This window comes from Crocodylus porosus, unplaced genomic scaffold, assembly GCF_001723895.1.
Source record: "Crocodylus porosus isolate Cpor-Errol unplaced genomic scaffold, CroPor_comp1, whole genome shotgun sequence".
In the NCBI taxonomy this organism is placed as follows: Eukaryota; Metazoa; Chordata; order Crocodylia; family Crocodylidae; genus Crocodylus; species Crocodylus porosus.
Window position 1 is genome coordinate 167,949,313 of NW_017728886.1, and position 25,058 is coordinate 167,974,370.

At 45.4% G+C, this 25,058-nt stretch overlaps 1 protein-coding gene across 1 annotated transcript in view; it reads right to left on the minus strand.

Moving 5' to 3' along the window:
* The window catches only part of ZNF407 (zinc finger protein 407), a 465,343-nt gene extending 457,167 nt beyond the window's left edge, over positions 1 to 8,176 (minus strand). The window contains 1 exon segment of the mRNA XM_019544964.1: positions 8,028 to 8,176. The gene's annotated coding sequence lies outside the window, so the exon portion shown is untranslated.
* Positions 8,177 to 25,058: the final 16,882 nt, after the last annotated feature.

Sequence of the window (25,058 nt, forward strand, 5' to 3'; positions counted from 1 at the left end):
ACTGAACTCAAGGTTACCTATCATTACTGGTGACACAGTAACCTCAGGTTGCAAGGGGGAGAAGGGGTGCGAGAGCAGTACTTGGCATAATGCAAGGGCTGGGGCACTGCATGGGGTAATCAGTGGCCCATGGTGGTGACTGGCTGTCAAGGGGCAGCCCACTATTCTTAAAGGTTGCCAGTTCCTGTCCTGTACCATATCCAGACCATTCTGGCCTAGCAGAAAACCTGGAGCAGGCATAGCAGCCTGGGGCAAGCTGTGAAGCACCACATCACGAATGCTACATGTTGACACGAAGTTCAGTAGAGTGCATTACACGGAATTGCAAAATGTTATTTAAGGTCAATACAGGAAGCATTCAGTGTGCAAGTGTAAGGAGAGAAAAAAAGATGACCCTGTAGAGCAGCGGTCTCCAGCCTTTTTAAGTAGATTACCTTTGGCATTTAAAAGCAACCCAAGATCTACCGTGAGCTGCCACCACCCCACCTCACCCCTGCCCAGCAGATAAGTCTGTGGAGAGGAATGGGGGGCAGATCGAGAAAAAATTATTTGGGAGCACACTTTTCCAACAGGTAAGTCCCACCTAGCCAGGACCCCGCTCAACTTACCCCTGTTCCTGCCTCTGCAGCAGTGTCCCTCACCATGGGGGCCTCAATCTAGCCCCAGCCCCTTCCCTCTCCCACAGACTGACCCGTTGGGCTGCAGCGGGCACTCAGCCCGCCACCCCAGCCTCAGATTGACTCCAAGAAGGTCCGAGAGCTATTGCAAGAGGCTCCAAGATCTACCAGTGAATCGAGATCCAGTGGTTGGTGACCACTGCTTTAGAGGTATTCTAATTTTGCATCTCCATACGCACTCCTGGAAAGGGTCACCAAAAGTATGTAACCTCTCAGATAAAAGACAAAGGTCCAAACCCACAAGGGGACCTGAGTGGGCAGAGAACCACTCAGATAACCCAGCCTAATCTTTAGGCACCAGACTCCTGGAGGGGAATTCGCAACCTGAAGTGAGGCGCTTCTGTGATGCTACAAATTGGGTCCTGCATCATGCTCCAGATACTTTAGAATGAGATTCACAAAAGCCAGCACACTAAACTGCCTGCAGAAAAGACCAAAACCCCATCGCTGTCCCAGGCTTTGGCATCTCATGGTAGTCCCAAGTTAGGCACCCCCATGAGACTGAGAAATGTAGTCCCAATTCTTCTGCATTTAAGTGCCTGAATCATCCCTTTGCAGAAAGGACTGGCTCATTCTTCTTTTATAACACAACTAATGGTGATGGCTCCCACCTCAGTATGCAACAGCTTAGTGGTGCAGGCACCTGCATACAAAGTAGGAAAGGTCAGTTTAATTCTCTCCATGGCCTGATGAGGTTTAAAACCACATATGCTGAAGCCAATTTCCCGGGAGGTGCTAGACTGTTAGCAAACTGCCACAGTACAGGAAAAAAATGAAAGAAAGATTTATGATGCCAGAAAAGAAAGACCAAGAAGAACCATAGTCTAGCATAGCACTGAGGGCACTCATCGGGGAATAGGGAGAACTGCATGTCAGTCCCCATTCTCCTTAGGAGTTTTACACAAACTAGGTTGGGGGGGGGGAGCAAATTGTTAGCAGATGTGACACAGATTAGCCCCATACTCGCCTCCTCTGCTCCCTGTCCTGTGCTCCCTGACCAGTCTACTGCTCTGCTGCATGCCACTTGATCTGCAACGTACCACATACAGAAGCTGCCTATGCCACTTGTGGTGTACATGCCATAAGCTAGTCATGCTGATGCTTCTGCATTCTCCCCATCCTATCACTCCAGTCACATACCTTGCACTGCTTCTAACATGGAAGCCTAGCTTACAGCAAGAATAATAGAGTGTCACCACTTTAACATCACCTGTATTTTGATGTTGAAGGCTGCCAACTGGGAGATGAGACACATAGGTTTGAAGCCCTCAAGCAGCAGAGAATATGAAACATAGCACTTCCCCTACTTCCTGGGGAAGTATACCTAAGACTTTTCAAAATAGCAGTACTTGTGTTGAGTTCAATCCTGTCAGCACGTGCTTGGCCTGGTCTGAGCATGTCTATCAGATCAGATCCCTCAGGAATCTCTAGAACAGACGCATCTAGTTTCAGAAACCCAAGTGGGTTTAGGCACTGAGATATTCTGCCTTACCAAGAGAGGGAAATCCCAGGCATTCACAGGATCAACACTCTAGGCACCTACAGAACTTTTACTGTTGGGAATTTAGGGACTTGGGGCCTTCTAGGTGCCTAAGGGGTGAGGCAGGAGTTTTGTGAATTTTATTCTTGGACTTGGTTACATAAATTCAGCCTAAGTCCAATCTTAGATATCTATGGCCTCTGCTACACATTACATGTATTACCCAATTAATTAGTTAATTGCACAATAAATTTAGACTACCCCCAAGTGCAAAATAGTTATCACATAATAAAAATGACTATACAGCTATAAAAAAGAGCCAACCAGCCATAAAGTTAGTGCTTGAAAATGTTTAACAATTCTATAGCTGGTTTCTGTCCAGCTTTAATTTTAACATGCAGCAGAGCCATAATGGCTTTGGTGGAGTAGGGCTTGAGTCCCCTTACTCATAGTTGCATCTGATGCAGTAAACTCTTATATAACCAGCTACAAAGAAGGAACAAAAGATCCATCTGCTTTCAGATGCATGAATTTCCCTTAAAATTTAATCCCAAAATAACCCAGCTATTTTTTACAGTGTTTTGTAAAAACTGTTCAGATTCACTTGTATATTTCTGGTTTTAAAAGGCTCAACCAGGGTTTTGGATCTAACTCTAAATTTCTGTTATTGAGATATCTGTACACAGGGAATGGGAGATTTGCGCACACAAAAAAAGCCAGGACAGGTTCATCTGCATCCTAGACTATGTGCAATTCAGATATCAAACATATAAACAACCTACACTTTTGCCAATCTAAAAAGCAGAATGCCGAGCCAGTACATATAAGATATATACTCCGGCTAAACATTTACATCTTTAGATTTAAAAACTGGTTATGATAGGTCTACAGTGCAACTGAGCCAACAATATTTGTAACCTTCCAGCCTACACAACTGTAACCCATAAGGCACCAGACCCTGGCTGAGCAACAGACCAAATTATGCACAGGGGAAGAAAAAAAAAAAATCAGCCTTCTGTAGAACAAAAAAAGAAAAAAATAATAATAACAGTTCTGCCATGTGTTGCCACAGAGCTATCACCTTTTCTAAGATGTTTTGGCATTTGCATCTTTGTAAAAATGAAAAAAAAATGAGCCAGTGGATGAACAGTTTTCTTGCACTGGAGTTTAAGAAGTGGAATTAAGATGCATCTCTACAATTCAGTGTGCATTCCTGAAGGTATTCTCTTTAACAAAAACCTACAGTAGGGTTTTTAATTTTCTTTTAAAAAACTTTGGAAACACATGACAACTTCTGAGCTTCTCTCAGAACACTTGACTAATTGCCACAAAAGACAAAAGAATCCACTTTAAACACAGTTATAGCTCTGACAGTTTCATGGTTTCTAGGGTCAGAAGGGACCTGAACAGATCATCAAGTCCCCTTGTACATGGTAAGAATCTTAGTCTCAGAAGTAATAACTTGCACTAAAAACAAAGCAGGAAATAAAGTAAGAATCCCTAGATTCAATTAATAATCCCAGAGAAAGTTCTCTCTTCAGACATGTAATTCTATTCTGCGGAACAAATGAAGCCTGTAGTTTCAATGGACGTAGGTTATTCGTGGCTGTTTCATACCTTAAATATTTGGGAGCATTTCATTCCTTATTTTAATCATATATAGGAAGCTAAATATACTAATTCATATCTTGGTGAGTCCCAGTCTTTTATTCCAATGTCTATTTATTTTTTACTTTTAGTAGTGCACATTCATCAATACAAGTCTCTTTTTTGTTTGTACAGAACAAAAGCACGCCTACGGAAAATAGAACAAAGAACGTTCCAGAATTAGAAAAAAAAAATATAGGGTTTAGCGATTTTTCCACCAAAAGATTTACAAAAACTTTGTAGATGTTTTGTTATGCAAAAAAATTCCACCAGCTCAAGACTGGGTCAGGTAACACAGAAGTCTCTTATTGTTGTCCATATAGTACAACGCTTATGCCTAACCTGAGAACTCTGTTTTCCAGGGCTACTGTAGTCATCATGACCACAAAACATTATAACTTACTTGATGCATTTATTTGTTAAACATCTTTTATTTGTATAGGGAAGTATTATCTGTTGTTTGTTATACCCTAATGAGTAATTTTCCATGGAAAATGACACAGCTTTATAATATGGTTCCAGCAAAATTTAGATGCAACTTCTGTAGCAGTGGCTCGCACATGCTATCCATAGTCAGGAATCCCAGCTCAAACACAAAACAGTACCCACAACAACATACTACGGTTTCAAAATATTCTCAAAAGAGTAACAGTGCTTCATTGGCCAGCTGGCAATAAATAACTCATCCAAATTAATGTTACACTGTACCTGTGCATTTCACTAGACAAAGTAAAACCTAGAGTAGTGGCCACAAGGCCCAATGGCACTTGTAAGCCAGTCAGCCCCAGCCTCTCTTTCTAAAATAACACTAAAAGGGAGCCAATAGCTATTGTGATCTCAATCTGGTCATTCTGTGCCGTCTTATCGCGCACATTGTGAATGATGGCTCATGACCTAAAACATGCAGTCTGAGAAGCGTGCACAATGTGATTTTAATGCATACCCAAATGAAAGTTTCAATTTATCTGAATGGATAATGAGGAAATCAGCTATAGCTTTAATCACATGGAATACTACTGAAGTTAGGACACTTCTGGCTTTATTTCTAATGATTATTATCTACTATAGCAACTTCCTTTTCTTTGAAAACAAAGTTTTTGCGGTTCTGCTGCCAAAAACAGGCAGAAAATAGGGCAGGGTGGCACCTTAGAGACTAACTGGTTCTAAGAGGCACGGGCCTTTGGCTCAGGGCAAACAGTGGTAAGTCTACACACTGAATAGTGGCACCACCTGCAAGTACCCTCTTTTCCCTGGGCAAGTGACAACCATCAGCCACACAGTATCATGTTAGCAGACCCTAGCTGGAATTGGGACTGGCTGGCAGGGACCATCTGTCAAGCCTCCACCTTGGGCTGGAGGTGGTGTTGACAGCCCACATATGGTGTTGAGCACTGATGGTCATTTGAGCTGGCAATGCATCAAGACAGAGAACCTTCCGCACCTTTCCCTTAAGTACATTGGGAAGCCCTGAGCTGGGGGAGGTGGTGCTGTCTCTCTCTAATGGGTGTTAAGTATTGATGGGCATTTGGGACGGCGACATCCAAGGCCCTAGGTCTCTACTGCCATACCTTAGGGCCTTCAATCTGAAACAGATTTGACAGATGCCTTGTTTGGCAACCTGCCTACTTCTCCTAGCATCAAGTTTTGCATCCAAGTTTGACTATCCCCTGCTCTAATTTTCTCTATCCTGTCACTTCATGTCCAAGGTTCCCCTTCCTGCTGTGCTCTACAGCTAGGCAATCTTGTAATGATTAAAATAACCATGCAGTCAGCTAACAGTTGAAAAAGGATTCACTGCCACCATCACTGGACTTATGTCTCAGGTTGGACAGGCTGCCTGGGGCTTCAGTCCTGAATAACCCAAAACAAGTCCCTCTCAGGGGTCATCCTAAATAGACAACAACCTATTTTGCCAGATGCTACATAAATATACATAGGAAAGGAAACTCAGAATTATGGGTCCTCATAGAAACATTTCATGCACCTACTTGGCCATAAACTTGACAGCACGTACAGAAATCCAAGACTGCATACATGCAAAGGATCAACTTACAAATACAAAATAAAGAGCACCATATTTCTTAATCTGTTTAATCTTCAACCATAATACAAGTCTCATATTTCCTGTAAAGAGATGTACTGACCTGCCAAAAAACTGTTCCATTAACTCACACGCTTGGGTCCATTCTGTATTTAATGTGAGAACAGGGCAAAGTTTTAATTTTTAGAAGTTTTCAACTAAGAACATGTTCATGAAAATAAATCAGAAATGACTGAAGCTATTAATACACAGCGGTTTCTGCAGGACCGTAATAATAAAGATTTGGGTCAATGTTTTAACTCAGGTCATTTAAATTACATTTCCCAAAATGCTAATAAAACTGACATGTTTGAACATACTGAAAAAGTCACAGTCCATCATCCTGATGTCACATCAGTGCATTTGACTTTTTTTTTAAATGTATGGATTATTCAATTACTGCAGCCTCCATATATTATATATAAAAGCTACAACCTGATTATATATCCATGTAGTGATAATTTATGAAATAAGGATAGGATGATTATACTGTTACCTCTAGGAGAAATATAACTCACAGTGACCAATCTAGGAGATTGCAAGACTAAACTGAAGCCTGTAATCATCTTCCTTTTTCAAAAAAGGGTGCAACCTGTTGAAAATGTAGCTGCCCAACTTCAAATGCTCCATCTTGATTCAAGCAGGTTATTTAGACACCAGCAGTTCTCAACCTTGTTTTCACTCAAGGCAGCAAAGAAAGGCCTTATCTTAGCTTTCTCATTTCTTGACTACAGAAAAGTAATAAGAGCCCTGCTGCAAAGAACTCATGAAATAGGAATCAGATGCTACTGATCCCTATTTGAAATCTCTCATGAGTGATGCAGATATTTGCACTCAAAGTGCTAACAGTGCGCAGCACCAGCAACACCCTTAAAAGACTCGCCTAGCACCCTTGTTGAGAACCAGTTTTAAACCACAACGGGAAAATGGGTCCTTCAGTGACTGTGGCTGCAATCCTCCCTAATTATTTCAATCTCCTGTCTTAGGTCTTGCATTCTGTCAGCACAGCCAAGGGGGTGAGATGATATGCCGCAAGCACGCTAAACCCACAGAAACGTAAGTGGTGTTAAAACTTGCTGTGGGCAGGTGAATGTTGAGAGTTAATAGCAGTCCTTGCCCAACTTGCCAGGACTCCTGGGCTCAGATGGAGAAGGGGACAAGGGGGTGCTGCAGTTGGTGCCTTCTGGGATGATGGAGGGCTGCAAATTGCTTTGTTTAGTCTCCATTGAGCAGGCTCAAGCTACCACAAGGACAAGTGAGGTCACTAGCCCAGTTCACCGTCGCCTGAAGTGGTGTCACCATGACACCCTTGGAAGGCAGAGAGCACCAGGGAGGGTGCTGTGCAGTGCAGGGACTGGTGTATTCCCAGCCCTTGGCATAGTCTGAGTGCAAATGTGACCCTACTGAGAGGGGCTACTGCACACATAACATCGCATATTCACAGTCACAATCGTATCACATCATTGCTCCCCCAGAGTCTAGGTCCCTGGCCAGAGCCCCGCACCCCTCACGTCACTACACAAGAACAAGCCCCAGGCGCATGCGCACCAGGCCCGCACATCTTTCAAGGAGCAGCGGCGTGAAAACCTGCGATCCCAGGCAACGGTCTACGCGCATGCTCGCTCCCGCTCCCCCACCCCGCCACCACTGCAGCGCATGCGCAACCCCCTTTCCCGTGTCCAGAACCCTCGACACCGCGGCCTGCCTCTGCCCGCACAGCTCAACGGCCTCGGTGCAATGTGCGCCTGCGCGCTCTGTCTCCTGCTCCCTTCCTCCCCCCAACACTGAGCCCATCTGCTGCAGGAGGGAGAGCGGTCTCCACCGCTGTCGTCGCCAACCAATCGCCGCGCGAGACCTTCTTCCCGCCCGCTGCCCTCCAGCCACTCACACGCAAAAGAACGGCTTCTGGGGGCGGGACGTGGAAGCGGATTGGCTAGAAGGGAGGGGAAAAAAAAAACCAAGAAAAAAAAAAACGACGGCAGCGCAGAGGCCCAAAAAGCCCGAGGGAAAGGGCCGAGGCCACCGCCGGCCAGCGGCAGCCCGATCCCCCGCCAGCAGTGCCTACCAAACTCGCGAGCCGCGGCTTAGCTGCGGGCGCCTCCCTACGGTGGCAAACGACCGCGCCCCGTTCTCCTTCGCTTACCGCATGGGGGGAGCCGTCCGCCTCCGCTTGTGATGATCTTGGTCACAAGTGGCGCGCCGTAGATTCGCCGTCTTGCGTCACTCCGCGTCGCGCGGGGAGGAGGAGTGGGAGGAGAGGAGCCCGCTGGGTGCTCTAGTGACGTCAGGGCCGCATGCTGGGCCGCACCAGGGGCGCCAACGACCGCCCCGTCGCCATTTTGTTCTGCCCAACACACAAAATACGCGCGGGGCGGGGGAGGGAGGGACGGGCGCAGGCCGGGTACTGTTCTCCGCCCGTCGGGTGGGTCGGGGCTGCGATTCCCTACACGGGAGAGGGCGGGGCGGGGGAGTCACGCACCCGGGGCTTGGAGGGCACGAGCTATGAAATGCTGGTCTTGGAAGCTCGGAATGACCGTATTTGCTGTAGAACTGGAGTGCGCCGAAACTATGCAAATGAGCATGCAAATAAGCTGCCGCCTATATGCTGAGAGCACCGGGTCATTGGCGTTGAAGCACGTGTTTCTTTTGAGGCCAGGTGAGCAGTGACAGGAGAGCAAGCCCAAAAGTTACTTAAGACTTTATACAGGTGCAGATTTAAGGCATTGTTTTCCAGCCCTGGGCACCTTACCTCAGTAACAAGTTTCCACACGCACGTGTTAAAGCCTTCCCCCTCCTCGTACCTCGTGCAGCTCGCTGCCACAGCAACATTCCCCAGTGTGCCTATCTGTTTGTGACAGCACACTTGTGCCATGGCACGCTGGGTGGGAAACACTGATTTAAGGACCATTAGCCATTTTTAAGGTGCATTAAGGGCTTGGGTCTACACGTGCGTGCCCTTGATGCACCTTTAACAAAGCTATCTGTGCCTACATTTGACGATGTCCTAAATTTAGCTGCGAATAGATAAAGCACCTTAACGCAGGCGTAGACATGCTAAGGCACATTGGTGCTTTGTGTTGGCTGACTTGGGGCTAATGTGAGTCCCAAGTCAGTCTCCTCACCAAGTTAATATGCCTTAGTGCATGCACTTGTCGATGTGTACCTAAATCGTGCATTAGGCAAATGGGCATTAAGTTTAGGCATGTGTAAAGGCATATGTAGACATGCCTTCTGAGAGTGACTTGGGTTTTGCATGTTGCATCAATTAGCCACTTTAAAACTTATCACATAGTCTGAACACTTATACTATTATTGATTGTACATGGTACAAAGGTTGAAATATTGTATGCATACAATAATTATTATACACCTGGTAACACCCCCTGTACCCTATAGCTTGTGTGACATCAACAGCTGCAGGGGTAGGCCTCTCTCCCTGCACCACTGCACCATGTCAGTGCGCAGCACCTCCACCCTAGCACTCCCACCCTCCCATGCATGGGTGGGCCCTTTGCTGCTGCATCTGGGAGGCAGTCCCCACCCTACACACAGCTTATTGTCTGCGGGCTTCTCTGCTGCACCATGCTCCCTCCACACTGTAGGCTGTGCATGTGCACCATGGCACCTTGTCCTTCAGGATGGAGAGGGAGGAGAAGCCTGGAGGTCCTGACTACAGCAGTAGCAGGAGGGATGAGGGGAGCAGTTGGCTAGTTTGGGCAGCCCTGCCTTATAATATTGTCCCATGAAGGAAGCAGCACTTTTGCACCTTTCCACAACAGAGCTGCTAGCGTTAGAGGAAACAGGGTAGGTTCACATGAGCAATGAAGATCAAAAATATTCGGTCTTTTCCCATGAAAGATGTGATAGGCATATTTCCTCAGAAAAAGAAACCTAGTTGAATGGCATCAAGATAAATGCAATAAGACAGCAGTTCCCAAACTGTGGGTTGCAACCCCAAATGCGGTTGCAACTTCAGCAATTGGGGGGCTGCGAGATTTGCAACATCAGCAGGGCATGGGCTGCAACGGGACTGGACCAACTCAAGGCAGGAGCCACCTCCGCAGCCAAGTGGGCAGGACCCAGCACAGGAAGGAGTGCTACACTGTTATGGCCGCCAAGGTGAGGTGCAGCAGTAGCAGCGGCACAAGGTTATGCCTCCACTGCTGCCGAGTGGGCAGGGGCACCTCAGCGTGGCGGCCATGGCAGCGCAGCGCTCCCTCCTGTGCCAGGTCCTGCCCACTGGGCCACAGAGCTCCCGGGGGGAGGGCAGTACAGCAGGGAGCCCCAAGCCTGCAGCAGGCAGCCTGCATCCTAGGCCCCCACCACTCTGGGCATGCTCTGGGCATGTCACCCACAGGGGAAGGGTGGGAGCCCGGCTCCACACTCCGCTCTGGTCACAGCAGCTGCTGCTTCCTGCAGGTGGTAATTGGGGCTTGGACGTTGCTGAGGGGCAAGGATCTATGGGCCCTGGCTCTGGGGTACCTGAAGGGAGTGGGAGGCTGCAGGTTGGGAGGGAGAGGTACCAGCTGGACTAGGGGCATGTGGGTTGGGAAGGAGAGGTACTGGCAGAGCCAGGGGCTGCAGGTTGAAATTGAGAGGCACTGGCAGAGTGTGGATTGGGAGTGAGAGGCACCTGGCAGGGGAGGATGTGAGCTGGCAGTGAGGGGCCATGTTGAGGAAAAGTTTGGGAAGCACTGCAATAGGAGGTGACCTGGAAGGGGAACACAAGAGTGAAAGAAGAAGGAAAGGATGAAACAATTTAGATAAACCCTAAATAGGCAGCCTGGATACTGTGTTTGAGGCAGGTTGACCACCTGTCCCAAATTGGGCAGGACAGTCCTTCAATGGGAACCTTAAGTCCCAGTTCCAAGCCGCACAACTCCAGGATAGCATTTGTTCCCAATTCACAGCCTCATGCAGGGATCCACGGGAAAGGACAGGTTTCCCCTTGCAGGCTGGTAGTGTTTCAGCCTCCAAAGGGCTGCCAGGAGTAGGATGTAGGAGGCACTTCATGCATGTGTGCACTTGCACATGTGTACATGGCTGGGAACATAGCCTGGAGAGCAGCTCCCTACAGGTAAGTCTGTGTGAGGGAAGGATATGGTGAGGTGGGGCAAACTGAGGTCCCTATGGTGAGGAAGGCAGTGGGGCAGGGGCTGGGTGCACTGCCCAGCCAGGGCACTACTTGGGGCCAGGGCAAGAAGTGGGACAGAGCTACAGGTGATTCATTAGGAGGCAAGGGTCATGGAGAGTAGGTTCCCCACCCCCACCCCCAGATTTGTGTGCAGGGCAGATGCAGGCTGTTCACTGGGGCTCCTCACCCTGCTGCCTTACCCCCAGGGGACCCTGTGCTGGCCACACCACCATGGCAATGTGTCCTCTGCCCTCCCGACAGCAGCAGGACAGCAGCAGCTGGAGTTGTGCCCCCTGCTGCTGCCAGGCAGGCAGGGGGCATGTGGTCGGCACAGGGATCCGGAGAGAAAGGCAGCAGGGCAGTGAGTCCCGAGCTCACAGTGTGCAGCCCACATCTGTCCCCCACTCCACTCAGCTCTGGTCTGGTGGTAGCAGCGGCAAGGGATGTTGTGGAGGTGAGCATGTATCCCACCTTCCCCTTTTGAAAAGGTGGTCACCTTAATTTGAGGGTCTGTTGATGTAGGCTCTTCTAGGAATCTATTTTTTTGACTAATATATTTCAGGAGCAGATGTTGGGAAGGAAAACAACTGAAGTCCTTTGTAGACAGTTGAAAGAAAAAGGTAATTTTACTTCCTGCATTTCCCCAACCTGTTTTACTGTTTAAATCAAACAATTTTGAAAATCTTAATGTTCAAATTAAAGCATGGGCATTGCTTCATTATCATTGCATCTATAATTCTCCCAAACATCTCAAACCATGCCCTCCAATTTGTGGTGGCTTGGCAGGCTGGATAGAGGGGATCTGTGGGCTGGATCTGGCCAACAAGTGGTATGATTGACACCCATGCCTTAAGCTGTTCAATAAGAAAAGCTGATAGCAGTCATTGAAAAAGAAATAGGAATCAGGTCTCCACCATTCAATGGAAGGTATTAACCTCTAAGCTGTGGACTCATGTTCACATGTACTTTCTCAAATTTCATTAAAGTAAAAAATATAATATAACAGGGGGGATTCTTAATTTTACCAAGTAATGATTGAAACTACCAAAGCCAAAAAAAAAATCCTAACAATTAATCACATGGCCTTTAACCTGTTTTGAATGTTAAGAATATCCTGCATCTAATTAACAAAAATTGCCCATTACTATATGTGTGTTTGTGTGTGTGTATATACAGTTAAAAATATACACAGTTTAATTTGTGTGTTAAAATAAAATCCCAGAAACAATAATTAGCAAGCCACTAAAATGTATCTGCACCATGCTATTATGTAGTTATGTGCGTTTATGTATACCTATATATTATGTATGTGTATGCATGTATGTATATATATAAAAGAAAAGGGAGAGGCAATTTCTTATTTTGTTTTTACAGGAAACAACACTAACTTGGATGATTAGTTCAGCTAACTTGGATGATGGAACTTTTGGTGTTAACAATTGCAAGCAAGGAGACAAATGGATTGGCTGACACACACTGGCTGAACAACACACGTGCCATGACACAAACTCTGGACAGTGAATTCAGCACCATTGTATCCATTATCAGTTGTCTAAAACATAATGATGTCTCTTTAGCTATAAGAGTGTGTAATGTAGGAAGTAAAGTTGTTGATCTGGTCAAGCAGTGTTTATTGCAACTGCAATCACAATAATGGCCTCATCTGTTAAACACTACAGCCATTATTGCACATCCACATGAACAAAAGATAAGACATGTCATGTGGAACTTCTTACAGTTTGCTAAATGTAACCAGACCCCATCCCTATACAAAGAGGGAGGTGTCAAAATTCTAATGGCAGTCCCCAGATGCAATAATTCTCCTGGAAAAGTATACTATGCAAGCAGCATGGAAATCTTTGTGAATAATGTACAGCTGCTCCTCGCTTAACGTCATAGTTACCTTCTTGAAAAATGCAACTTTAAGGTAAACAATGTTATGCAAATCCAGTTACGTCACAGTAGTTACCTACTAGCAGGTGGCAGCCAAACAACACTATAACCAAACATTGCGCAACTTTAGACAGGTATGTTCTCTAATAGATCTAATAGTAATAACAAAACAACGTTAACCGAGGCGATGTTAAGTGAGGAATACTTGTATATGTGCAGCATTACCCTAATGTTTGCCTGATAACAAAAGCGGTGTTAAAAGTTAATCAAGCTTGATGTTCAAAAAACAAAGGATGGTGGCTCTGTGAGTGCTATGCCTCTGTCATTGTCAATACAGTGTGGTTTGGGATATTCCCATTTTATAATACAGGAAGAAACCTGTCCAAGAAACTGGGAAAGATTCTGCCTCAATATAACAACTACAATGTAACTCAAGAACCATGCTTTTTTGCCAGCCAGTAATGCAAACACTCTATGTTTATCACTCCTATTAATAATATAAAGGATTTGATAATTGACTTATTTCCCCCCTATCAGAGAATCACACCTATACCTACAAGGCCTAGTAAAACATAAAAAAGAGTCTTTCATTCCCATAGCTGAACACATACAATAACAAATCCCAGACACAGGAAAGGTACGAGAAGAATTAAAGACACCAGAAGATGTCACCTTACATCTAGCAGTCAGAACATTAAGTATGGTATTAATTAATACAAAGAATAACTGTGATTTGTGCTAATTGGGTTGTGCTGCTGTCTGCATCACCAATACCAGAATGTTAAATTATGAAACCAGATTGGAAAGAGATTAGCTTTAGCTATAAGTAAGGCTGCAGTAACCAATGATACTCATCTTACCTGACACTAGTACTCAGTCATTAACCAATGTTATTGCATTATGCTTTGTGTCATTGTGTACCATAACCAGGCATCATTCATCAGTTATTACTCCAACTGTTTTATTTGTGGATAGTTTTTTCCTTCCTCTCAAGGTACAAACTAAGCCAAAACCAGTAAGGCTAACAGAGCTGCAGGAATGGATGTCATCTATTCCCACTGGACTATTGCACCAGAACTGTGGGGCTTTAGTGAATATGTGCAATCATTGCAGAATATTGAAAATGGGACTAAAATTATTAGTGTCTCATTCTGGCGAAGTGGTTCAGTGGGAATCTGCTCTGATACCAGAGGAGCCTAAATATGGAGACTGTCCAGAGAAATTATGAGTCAGAAAAATATCAACAGTAAATTATCAGCAACTAAAATGCCACCTGGAATGCGTGAAGACACAAGCAAGGCAATGTCACCTCTATGAACGTCAGGTTTCTTTGGTTTCTAACTTTGGGGCTCTATGCATATTCTTTATATACATACATATTTTATAGTATGCACATGTGTATTTAGACTCAAGTGTCATAATTTAGTATGGCTTATGTATAAAGTGTTCCAGATATCCATAAGCAGGCCACTCCTTTTGACTTAGGTCCTAGACCAAACCTGTGGGACAAGCTGCTGGGTAAAAACTGTCTACAGGTTGTATGAGGAAATGTGAAGACAGGCATAGACAAATGGGGCATGAATATATAGACTGATGTAATAAGGTAACCTCAAAACAGTGTCTAGCCTGCTCAATTACCTTCTGTCTGTACATTAGGTTTTTCCTGGATCATGAGTAAACATCCTCCGCTATAAAAAGACAAAAAGGAGGGGATGTAGGCCTCGCTGGAACATTGATCAATATATACTGCTCACCCATAGGATATAATGGAGAAGGTCAAAACAACCTATAATTTTGTCATTTCTGGCCTGATTTCAATGGAACTTGTAGCAATGGTAGCGCCTTCTGAGGGCATGAAGCCTGCCAAGTGTCAAGGAGATAGGTGCAGGGGGTCAGAGAAACTGCACCCCAAAGTCTTGAGAGCAAAACTTGTGTCATGCATATGTGTTAAGTCACAGTGGGGTCAAAACTGCAGGCTTGCTAGCCCCTGCTGAAGCCACAAAGCCTGCCAGGTTTCAAGGAGATAGGTGCAGGGGGTTCAAGGAAACTGCACCTCAAGCTGTGGACAAGCAAAACTTGTGACATGGGTGACACTGTTTGTGTTAAGGTATAGCAGGGTGAAAGCTGCAGGCCTTCTAGGCCCTCCTGCGGCCATGATGCCTGCCAGCTCTCAAGGAGATAGGTGGGGACTCTGGGTTCTGGGGCCCTGCACCTCTGGCCGCAGGCAGGCAAAACTCATGACATGGGTGGGTGACACTGTGTGTTTAGGTGTGGTCTTCCTGGTGCTGGGGCCTCTGCACAACACAGCAGCATGCCCCAGTGAGGTCTCCTCCCCTGCATCCTCTGTTCAGTCCACCACTGTAAACGGCGGCAGATAAAAATAACTTAGTTGGCTCAATAGCAATAACACCAGCAGCATCTAAGGTACTCAAATGGAACTGTCAGGCCCTTCTTTCCTCTCAAGTAGGAGCACCTAGTGTATGTCTGTTAAGTGTGCCCTCACTGTGTGACTATGTGTGTATGTGTGTGTGTGTATTTGTATTCAGGTGCACCTGTCCTGGTGCTGGGGCCTCTGCACAACACAGCAGTGTGCCCCAATGAGGCCTCCTCCCCTACAGCCTCAGCTAAGTCCACCACTGTAAACAATGGCAGGTGAAAATAACATGGGTGACTCAACACCAATAGCACCAGCAGCATCAGAGGTAGCCAAACGGAACGATCACACAACCTTTCTTGTTATAAAGTGTAGCAAAACCCCTAGTTTTTATTTTATTTTTTATTTATTTTAAAATGCATTCCCTCCCCTTCCCCAACCATTTCTGATGTTTTCTCTGCCTCTCTATTCCCTATAGATAAGTATAAGTGAGCTCAGACTTAGGAAAAGGTTTAACATTTTTATTTTGGGAGCAAGTTTTTGGTTTTGGATATCCACTGTTTTATATTGTATAATTATTAGGTTTGTACTGATTTTTACTGTTGTATATTGTGTTATTATCATTTCTGTATTTATTTGTATTGTTTCAAATGGATATTGTATGATTTAGGTCTGTTTTTGTAAGTGAACCAAAGTCATGTCAAGTTTCCATTTTATATGACAAGCCTCCATCTTCTGTCCTTTGCCTGGCATCCCATATTGCAACTGTATCAGTCACATACCCCTCACATGTAAATTGGTTCCCGGATGAATGAGAACGATTGGGAATGATTGAAATACAATGATAGCAGGCCTCTACTGAATGGCCTGTAATGACTGAGCCATCACCTCGTATTGATTCATCCAGGAACCACGGACCTCACCCAGGAACAGAGACAAGAACCCAGCATTTGAAAGACGAAAGACCCTGCAGAACCAACAACTCTACCATTGTACCCTGCCATTACAGACACCCAAAACTGCACATCCCTGCATGGAGAACACATGCTCAGTATGCCAGGGGCTGACCCTTGCCTGAGCATGCCTCCTGTCACTGGGGTCACACAAGGTCTGCCCCTATAAAAAGGGGCAGTGAAGACAGACCCAGTGGGACCAGCACCACGCCACACCACCTATCCACCCAGAGGCCCTGCCGGCAACCCCCTCTAGACAACACCTACAGGACAAGGACCCCTTTCCAGCCTGGGATAGGTAGATATTACCTGCACACCTCCTCCTACAATGTAGACTCTCTCTCTCCTCCTGGACTTCATTGGACTTCAGCCCGTGCACCAAGCCTCTCTAACCCCGCTGCCAGTATGTGTGTGTGTGTGCGTGTGTGCGTGCGTGCGTGCGTGCGTGCGTGCGTGCGTGTGTGTATGGCATTGTGTGCATGATATACAAATTAGTGATCTGTGTCTAACTTTTGGGGTGTATATTGTGTGTGCTTGAATTGGTGATAGGTATGCATGTGCCTAGGCTGGTTTGGATGTGTATGCACCTAATTGATTTGTGTGTTTGTATATATACAATTGTACACCATGCCCTCCTGTCTAACAGCGCAATATTGAAATCCTGAGCATTGCCCTGACCCCTCAGGGCAACAAAAGAAATGACAGCAAGAAGTAAAGATATTGTGTTGCATATCTGTTACACATGGTGTGTCTGATGATTTACCTTGTGTTTTATGTTTATTATGAAAAAAAAATGGAATAGTTAGAGAAATATATCTTAGGAAGCTTTCAGGCCAAGGAAGTACCTGCAGTTGGTGTGTCTCGTGGTCCTGGATGGAAGGAATAGTAAAGAAGCCAGAAGCTGACCTGGCACGCTATGCCAGCAAGAAAGCCAGTCAGTGAAAATGGAAATGGAGGCATCAGGGGGTGAGGGAAAGGCTGGGGTGGGGAAAAGGGGATGTAACAGCGCAGGTAAAAGTGCAGAGGTACCTGGGGAGTCAGATGTCCAGCAGGTTGCAGTGTGCCAGAATTCCACTGCATACCCGCCTTTCAGCAGGGGATCATTGGTCCTGGCATTTATGGGGCTGCCTCACCACCAGTCCCACCACACCTCCCTACCCTGGCAGGCTGCAGTTTTAGTGGTCATGCCTAAGACCTGGGGGTCTCCTCCTTCCCCATAGCCCCAGCCCATACCTCCAAGTTCGTCCTGGCAGGGTAATGAGCTCAGCAGGGACATGTTCTTCCCCTGTTGGCTCGTGATGTATTTAGTGCCCCCTCCAGCTGAGAATAGGGCATTACCTGGTTTTAAAAAAATGAAAAAAGGAAATAGCTGTGGACAGAGTGAGGAGGGTAGCATTCAGTCTGTTTGCCCCTGGAGCTTGGAGAACCCTAGCAGTGGGAGGTTCACCCTCAGGAACACCAGTTGCTCCACCAAACCACCATCCAAGCAGGTGTGGTGGGGTGTCACTACATCCCCAGCGATGCTGAGCACCCTCTCGCTTGGAACACTGGTTGGTGGACAGGACAGGTTTTTCAGGGCAACTGTGGCCAGATCTAGCCACACCTGGCTGCACCTTGCCCAGTTGGCCAAGGGGTTGTACAGCAGTGGCTCCATGTCCTCGGCAAGATAGGCAGCCACCAAGGTGTGAGTGCTACCTGCCTGATGCTGGGGTCTGGTGGCTCTGGACCCCACCATAGAAGCCATGCCCTTTGCCCATATTGGTAGTACCTGTGGTGGAGGACAAGACTGGCTTGTGGATGGCATGCTAGCATGTGACAGTGGATCCCCCTGCCTGCCCTATTTTGTTTCCCTGACTTTCTTTACCAGCGCCTCCATCCACTGATTCAGCCTTTGCCTGCCACATACAGTGCCCTTCACCCTGGGGTCACACATGGTGGCCAGCACATGGACTGTACTGGACCTCAAAAAATCAAGCCATTTCCTGATGCCCTCCTTCAGCCGCCTCACCAGTGCCTGCATGTCTGGTGACAGCGGTCTGCCCCATACAGGAACATTGATCCCCCAGAAGTTCTCCATTTGGCTTTGAAGTTCCCTCACTACAGGGATCACCTAGCTAAAGAGGGCATCAGCAGCCCTGAGGCTCTTGGTGGCCTCGAGGAAGGGCTTGAGGACCACCAAGATCTGGGAGATGGTATCCCATCCAGCTCTGTTCAGCTCTGTTGATCGCAATCTCCCTGAGCAAGGCCATCTCATGGATGGCCTTCTGTTGCTCCACCAGCCTCTCGAGCACTAGGTATGTGGAGTTCCACCGAGTCGCCACACCCTGCATGATTTTGTGCTGAGGGATGTTCAGCTCTTTGTTTATCCCACAGCATCTTGACCCCCTTGATGCTCCGGTGTAAGTAGCCCTCCACCTTCCTGCATCTTGAAATGAGCTTGCTGGTAGTGGCAGTGCCATCACCGGCAGCCCTGTCCCCCTCCAAGGCATCCCTGACAACAAAGTGTAACTTGTGTGCCACACAGCGGATGCCAACAAAGTTGGCATCACAGACTGCCTTGATCATATTGGCCCCATTGTCAGTGACCATGAACATATGGGTGAGCTGGCCCTGCCTAGTGAGCCACCCTTTCACCAAGCAGTTCATGGCTTGCTGTGTGGGACTCATCCATCACCTCAGCTTGAAGGACAGCCCACTGACAGCCTGACTGGTCACACCAGTGCCCTGTGAGGGAGAGGTATGCATGATCTCCGCCCAGGCTGCTCTAGATGTCCGAGGTGAAGTGTAAGGTCACCTGTGTACCTGCCTTGCACAGCTTCTCCCTCAAGTACTCCATGTATGCCTCATACAGGGAGGGCACCACTGTCCTGCTGAAGGTAGTGCATGCAGGCACTTGGTATGATGGGATCATGAGCACCACGAGCCACCTGAACCCTGGCCGCTCAACTAGGGAAAATGGCTGGCCATTGACAGCAAGCATCTCCCAACTGCTCTAGGTGAGCTTGCTCACCTTTGGAACACGCCCCCCTTTCTGTCTGCCTTTCCCCTACTATTCCAGGGTGGCCTACCTTTGCTTTGGGGGTACAGGGGCTTTGGAGCGAGCGGGAGATTTTCCTTTGGGCATGCTCCTGCTGGTGCCAGGCTAAGGAGGAGCAAATGCCTGCAGAGATGCATCAGCATCCCCATGATGCTCATATGTTTTGTTCCCTTGCCCAGCTGGTTTTGGCTCAGCAGTGCAGGCAGATAGCATACATGGGATCATCTGCCAGCTCAGAATGATCCCAGACCATACTACCCGCTTGGTTCTGGGGTGCGGATGCATCTGCAGGTGCTGCTGCTGCACTTTCCCCCTCCTCACCAGGTAGAGCCACAGCAAGAGGAGGAGTGGACTCAGCTGAGTCGCTTGCCTCCACCTCTACATCAACCTCCTGCAAAGTGCCTTTTGGGGAAGGAGACCTGGCTCAATGGGAAACTTGAGGGGTGTCCAACACAAACTCAGCTGATTCCCCCTCCTTCCCCAGAATTTCCCTTGCTGGGGCACTGAGATCCAGATCCAGCACCAGCTCTTCTTCTAGCACTGGAAGGCTCAGCATGGGAAGAGACATAGGGGTGGAGTAGGCTGCTGTGCTGGTGCTGCTGGTTGTGGTTGTTGTCATGGTGGGGGTAGGTTATGGCTGCTGCACATGAAGGGGATGCAGTCTCAGGCATAGGCAGTGGCAGTGGCACTGCTCCCCTCTACTTGCTGCTTTTAGCAGCCTCATCCCTTTTAGCTCTAGGAAAGATCCTGAATCTCAGTTTGGTGGTGGGGGAACTCTCCCTCTACCCCCACTTCCACCCCTCCCTGAAGGCTGGCCAGTGTGGCCACCTGCTTTCCCACCATGCTTCATGATGTGTTTCATGTCTTCCTTTTCAATAAATATCTAAATGTATTTGCGTTCCTATATAAATTTTAAAATGTAGGTGTGGTGCAGTCAAGAAATTTATGGAAGTGATAGAAATATATCTGTCTCTGTATATAAATTCAGAAATCTAGGTGTAGGTGTGGTACAGTCAAGAAGTTTATGAAAATGATAGAAATATATCTGTCTGCATATATAAAGTCAATAATGTAGGTGTGTGTGGTGCAGTCAAGAAATTTATGAAAGCAATAGAAATATATCCGTCTCCATATATAAATTCAATAGTGTAGGTGTGGTGCAAAGAAGGAATATATAAAAACTAATATATACAGTAAATTCCTATATAAAGTAAATTCTATAGTAATCCCATCCAATCTAAGTATAAAATTCACAAGAATAAATCAATTAATCTAACAATAAAACAAAACCATCTACAAAAAAGAAGGTGTTCTGAAATCCCTCTTGCTAGGGTAGCAACCAGGGAATCCTTTAGAAAACCAGTGCTGCTAGCCATAGTGATCTGATTGTGAGCTGCTAGAACAGACAGCTCAGTAAGTCACCCAAGGCAGAAAGCAGGGCACTTCAAAAAATACTGGTTTTTATGCAGTTTTTCTGTCCCTCCCCCAGAGCACTGGGGTTGGAAGGGACCTCAGGGAGGGGTGAGAGTCACTGGCCAGCTAGACAGTCAATAGTAAGAGCACTCCTTCCCCCGCAACCTTCCTCCCTCCTCCTTCCCCTTAATTTACTTTCTCTTTCTCTACAGGGAAGCCATTGAAGGTAAGCCCAGTTTCATAGTCGAAACTCGAAAAGTTTCAAATTTTTTAAAACGTTTTGACCTGCCCTGTTTTGTTTGACCCTATTGCGAGCCTGCCTGTTTTGTTTCAACTTCACTGTTTTGAGGTCAAAATGGCTCAAAACAGCGTCAAAACAAAACAGGCAACAAAATTTCACACAGCCCTAATGTGTAACTCCTGCCAGGAGATGGGATGGGGAGACAGCTCTACAAAGTGTAGCATAGCCCAGTACCAGAATGATAAGGCTGGAATGGGAACACCCAGATCAGGATTTGAAAAAAGCCCATGGTACAGGACAATTTAAGCTATTCAAGGTACAGATGAAATGTAATATATAATTTGTTTTGATCACTGTATAAAAAGAGGGTTGGAAACTATAGGAACTTTGTAGTGGCCTAGGGGAGCCTGGGTGGTGTTGTGCCAACTACTTTGTCACAGGCACAAATGCATTAACATCTGGTCTGATGTGCTTGTTAGGCCAAAATGTGTTAGGGCTGAATCTTTGCCATGACATAAGTCTGTGGTCAATCTTTAAAACTGCAGTTCCTGAAACTATAATACTGACAACATATTGATAACACACAACACAAGGACAACAGCAACAATGACAAATACTAATGGGGTGTGTCCAATCTTCTATACCTGGGGGCTGTCTCACTTGTTTGTAAAACATTTGTGAGAGGTGTTCGCAAAGGAAGAGACTAGATCTCTTGAGATACCTTCCAGTCTAGGATTTCTAAATCCTACTTATTTGTCTAAGTCCTTTTGTAATTTGGGCCCTACAGTTTATGTAAGTAAACTACTAAAATATTTGCATAAATCAGCCTTTATGCAAGCAAACTGTCTACTTGAATTGTTGTGAGTGTTTTAAAACTTCAAGATTGGGCCCCCAAGTCTTTAATACTCTACAGCTTGAAGAGAAGCCTGAAGAGGGAGCCATCGCTATTGCAGAAGTAGCAATATTAAGGGAGTATCCATATTACTGAGGATAAACAGATATGTAACAAACTCAGGTACTTTTCATTATTTCTTTTTTTAATAAGTACTTATAAAATAGTAAAGATGGAATGTATGCAGGAAAATTTAATGCATTCAATGCATTAAGTAAAGAATGTTAAAACAATTATGAAAATTAAAATATATTCATCATTTATTTTGAAATTAGTCTATCAATTAAAATAAGTTAAAATGAGATCTGCATTAAATTAATGTTGGTATAAATAAAAGCTTAGAATGTTTTTAATGTATTTTATTTTATTTTAAAAATAAAAGCTATTTTGAAAATACCATTATAAGTTATTCTGCCATCCTTGCGTTTGCAAAACTATTATTGATTTCATTATGAATACTTCTTGTATAAGTAATACAGGTTTTCAATGCCTAAGGTAAGCAGGGTGGCCATCACAGAGGACATTCCAGTTTTTGCTACTGTGTCCTCTATTGATACAAAGCCTGACACCTTTATGTCCTCTATTTTTCTCCTGATGAGAAAAATAGAGGACATAAAGGCGTCCGGTTTCGTATCAATAGAGGACAGAGGACAACCAGACTGTCCTCTACGATGGTCACCCGAAAGGTAAGTAATGAATTAGTAACTCCATGCAATGTAGTCAGAAGAAGGTATTGTTTCTGCAGAAAAAGCTTTAATATTCTCTATTTTGTAATTTACATTAGAAGTGGCACAAGCCTCACAGTTAACATAACTAGAAGCCTTGTGTTATACCAACCCAACATCATAATGGATTTATTGTGATCAGTAGATTTAGTTTTGTAAATCTAGAATTACACCAAAGTAAAGGAAAACAGAATATATCCACATATAGCTAGTTCTGAGAGTCATTTATAAAAATGAGAAAAGCAAGGTCTTTTGGATCAAATTTTACATGGTGCAAAATAAATTATGTAAAATAAATTATGAAAAAATAAATTAATAAAAATAATTATATCAGAAATTACTGTAAATTATAAACAAGAACAGATTGGAAAGAGAATGTATTAAAGAGAGAAAAGAAGGTAAGTGTTAAAACCAAAAAATAAAAACAGAAGGAAAAATGGAATTTAAAGATATGGTGATTCTTGGGCTGTTCGTTCAGTTTAGTTATACACTGACTATGGAGAATAGAATAGAATAGACTAGATTAGGGTCTATAGCCATTAAAATTTTTTCACTACTCTTATAATAGACTAGAGTTTCATTATGTAATTACATATACTGTGCTGATTACTAGTACATATGAGAGAAAAAAATCAAACCACTTTAACATACAAAATACAAATATTCATTCTACGTTGTTGTGTGATGTTAGATGGAACACCAACCCCCACCCTCAAAAAGCTGCTTGCTAATGCAGGGTCCAAAACATTGTATTAAGTATAACTCTTTCAGAGGTCTTTATAAGTTCATATTATTCAAGTAATAATAAGAACAAATAATCAAAGGCATTCTTTTCATATTTCAAAAGGACAATATTAAATGTTCTATGTGAACATGGGAACCCAGTAAAGATGCTGTGTACTGTATTTCCAGGCAGGTAAATGAGGTTTTACTCTAATTCCACTTCTCCTTTCTATTGTCAAAGGAGTAGGAATGTTGTAGAAATTAAATGTATAAAGTTCCTAGCCATGTTGTAAAATTGGTGATTACATTATTTGTTTGTGTAAGCCACTTGAGCCAGGCTCTTAAGTCAGTTAAACTCTCAGTATGGGCTCAGTTAAAAAAAACAAAAACTGAAGACTGAATTCATTTGGTAGACTAGCACCTGATGCTAAGGATTCCACCTGAGGTCAGAAAGGAATTTAGTCATTGCACCTTGGGAGGAAAAACCAGCACCATGCATATGGGCTCGGTAGTGCTACACTGGTTAGCTCTACAGATGAAAGAGTCTTGGGGGTCATGATTGACCACAAGATGAACATGAGCCTTCAGTGTGATGCTGCGGCTAGTAAAGCGAGCAAAACACTGGCTTGCATCCATAGATGCTTATCAAGCAGATCCCAGGATGTCATTCTCCCACTGTACTCGGCCTTGGTGAGGCCACAGCTGGAATACTGTGTCCAGTTTTGGGCTCCGCAATTCAAAAAGGATGTAGAGAAACTTAAGAGGGTGCAGAGGAGAGCCACGCACATGATCAGAGGTCAGGAAAACAGACCTTATGATGAGAAGCTGAGAGCAATGGGGCTATTCAGCCTGGAAAAGCACAGGCTCGGGGTGATCTGGTGGCCACCTATAAGCTTATCAGGGGTACTCATCAGGATCCGGGGGAACGACTGTTCACCAGAGCTCCCCAAGGGATGACAAGATCGAATGGTCACAAACTCCACTGTGACCAGTTCAGGCTGGACATAAGAAAGAACTTCTTCACTGTCTGAGCCCCCAGTGTTTGGAACAGACTGTCACTGGAGGCAGTTCAAGCACCCACTTTGAACACCTCCAAAACACATTTGGATGCTTATCTTGCTGGGATCCTATGATCCCTGCTGACTTCCTTCCCCTGGGGTGGGAGACTGGACTCGATGATCCTCCAGGGTCCCTTCCAGTTCAAATGTTTATGAAATCTAGGAAAAAATCTATGAAATGACTAAGAAAATATAGATTGCTTCTTCATTTATACTAATATCTGAAGCAATATGAAAAATATCACTGTTGTATCAGGGACTGTATCCTTTTCTCATTGACATATATGGTCCATGGGCCAGATCTAGACAATGTAGCTGTCATGTCGCCTCCTAGAGCAAGGTGGGCAAAATACAGCCAGCAGGTCATATCTGGCCTGCCAGGCAATACCATCTAGCCCATGGGGTCCCTCCATAAGCCCCCTGTAAGGCATGGCACCCTGTTCAAATTTGCTGATGACACTAAGATGTGGGGGGATATGGGCACGCTAGAAGGAAGCAACAGACTACAATCAGACCTAGACAGGTTACAAGGGTGGGTAGATGAGAATAGGATGGGATTCAACACAGACAAGTGCAAGGTGATGCACCTCAGGAGGAACAACTGGCACCATACCTACAGGTTAGGGAACTCCCCTCTTATCAGCACGGAGGCAGAAAAGGATCTTGGAGTCATCATTGACTCCAAGATGAACATGGGCCGGCAGTGTGGGGAGGCAGTTAGGAAGGCCAAC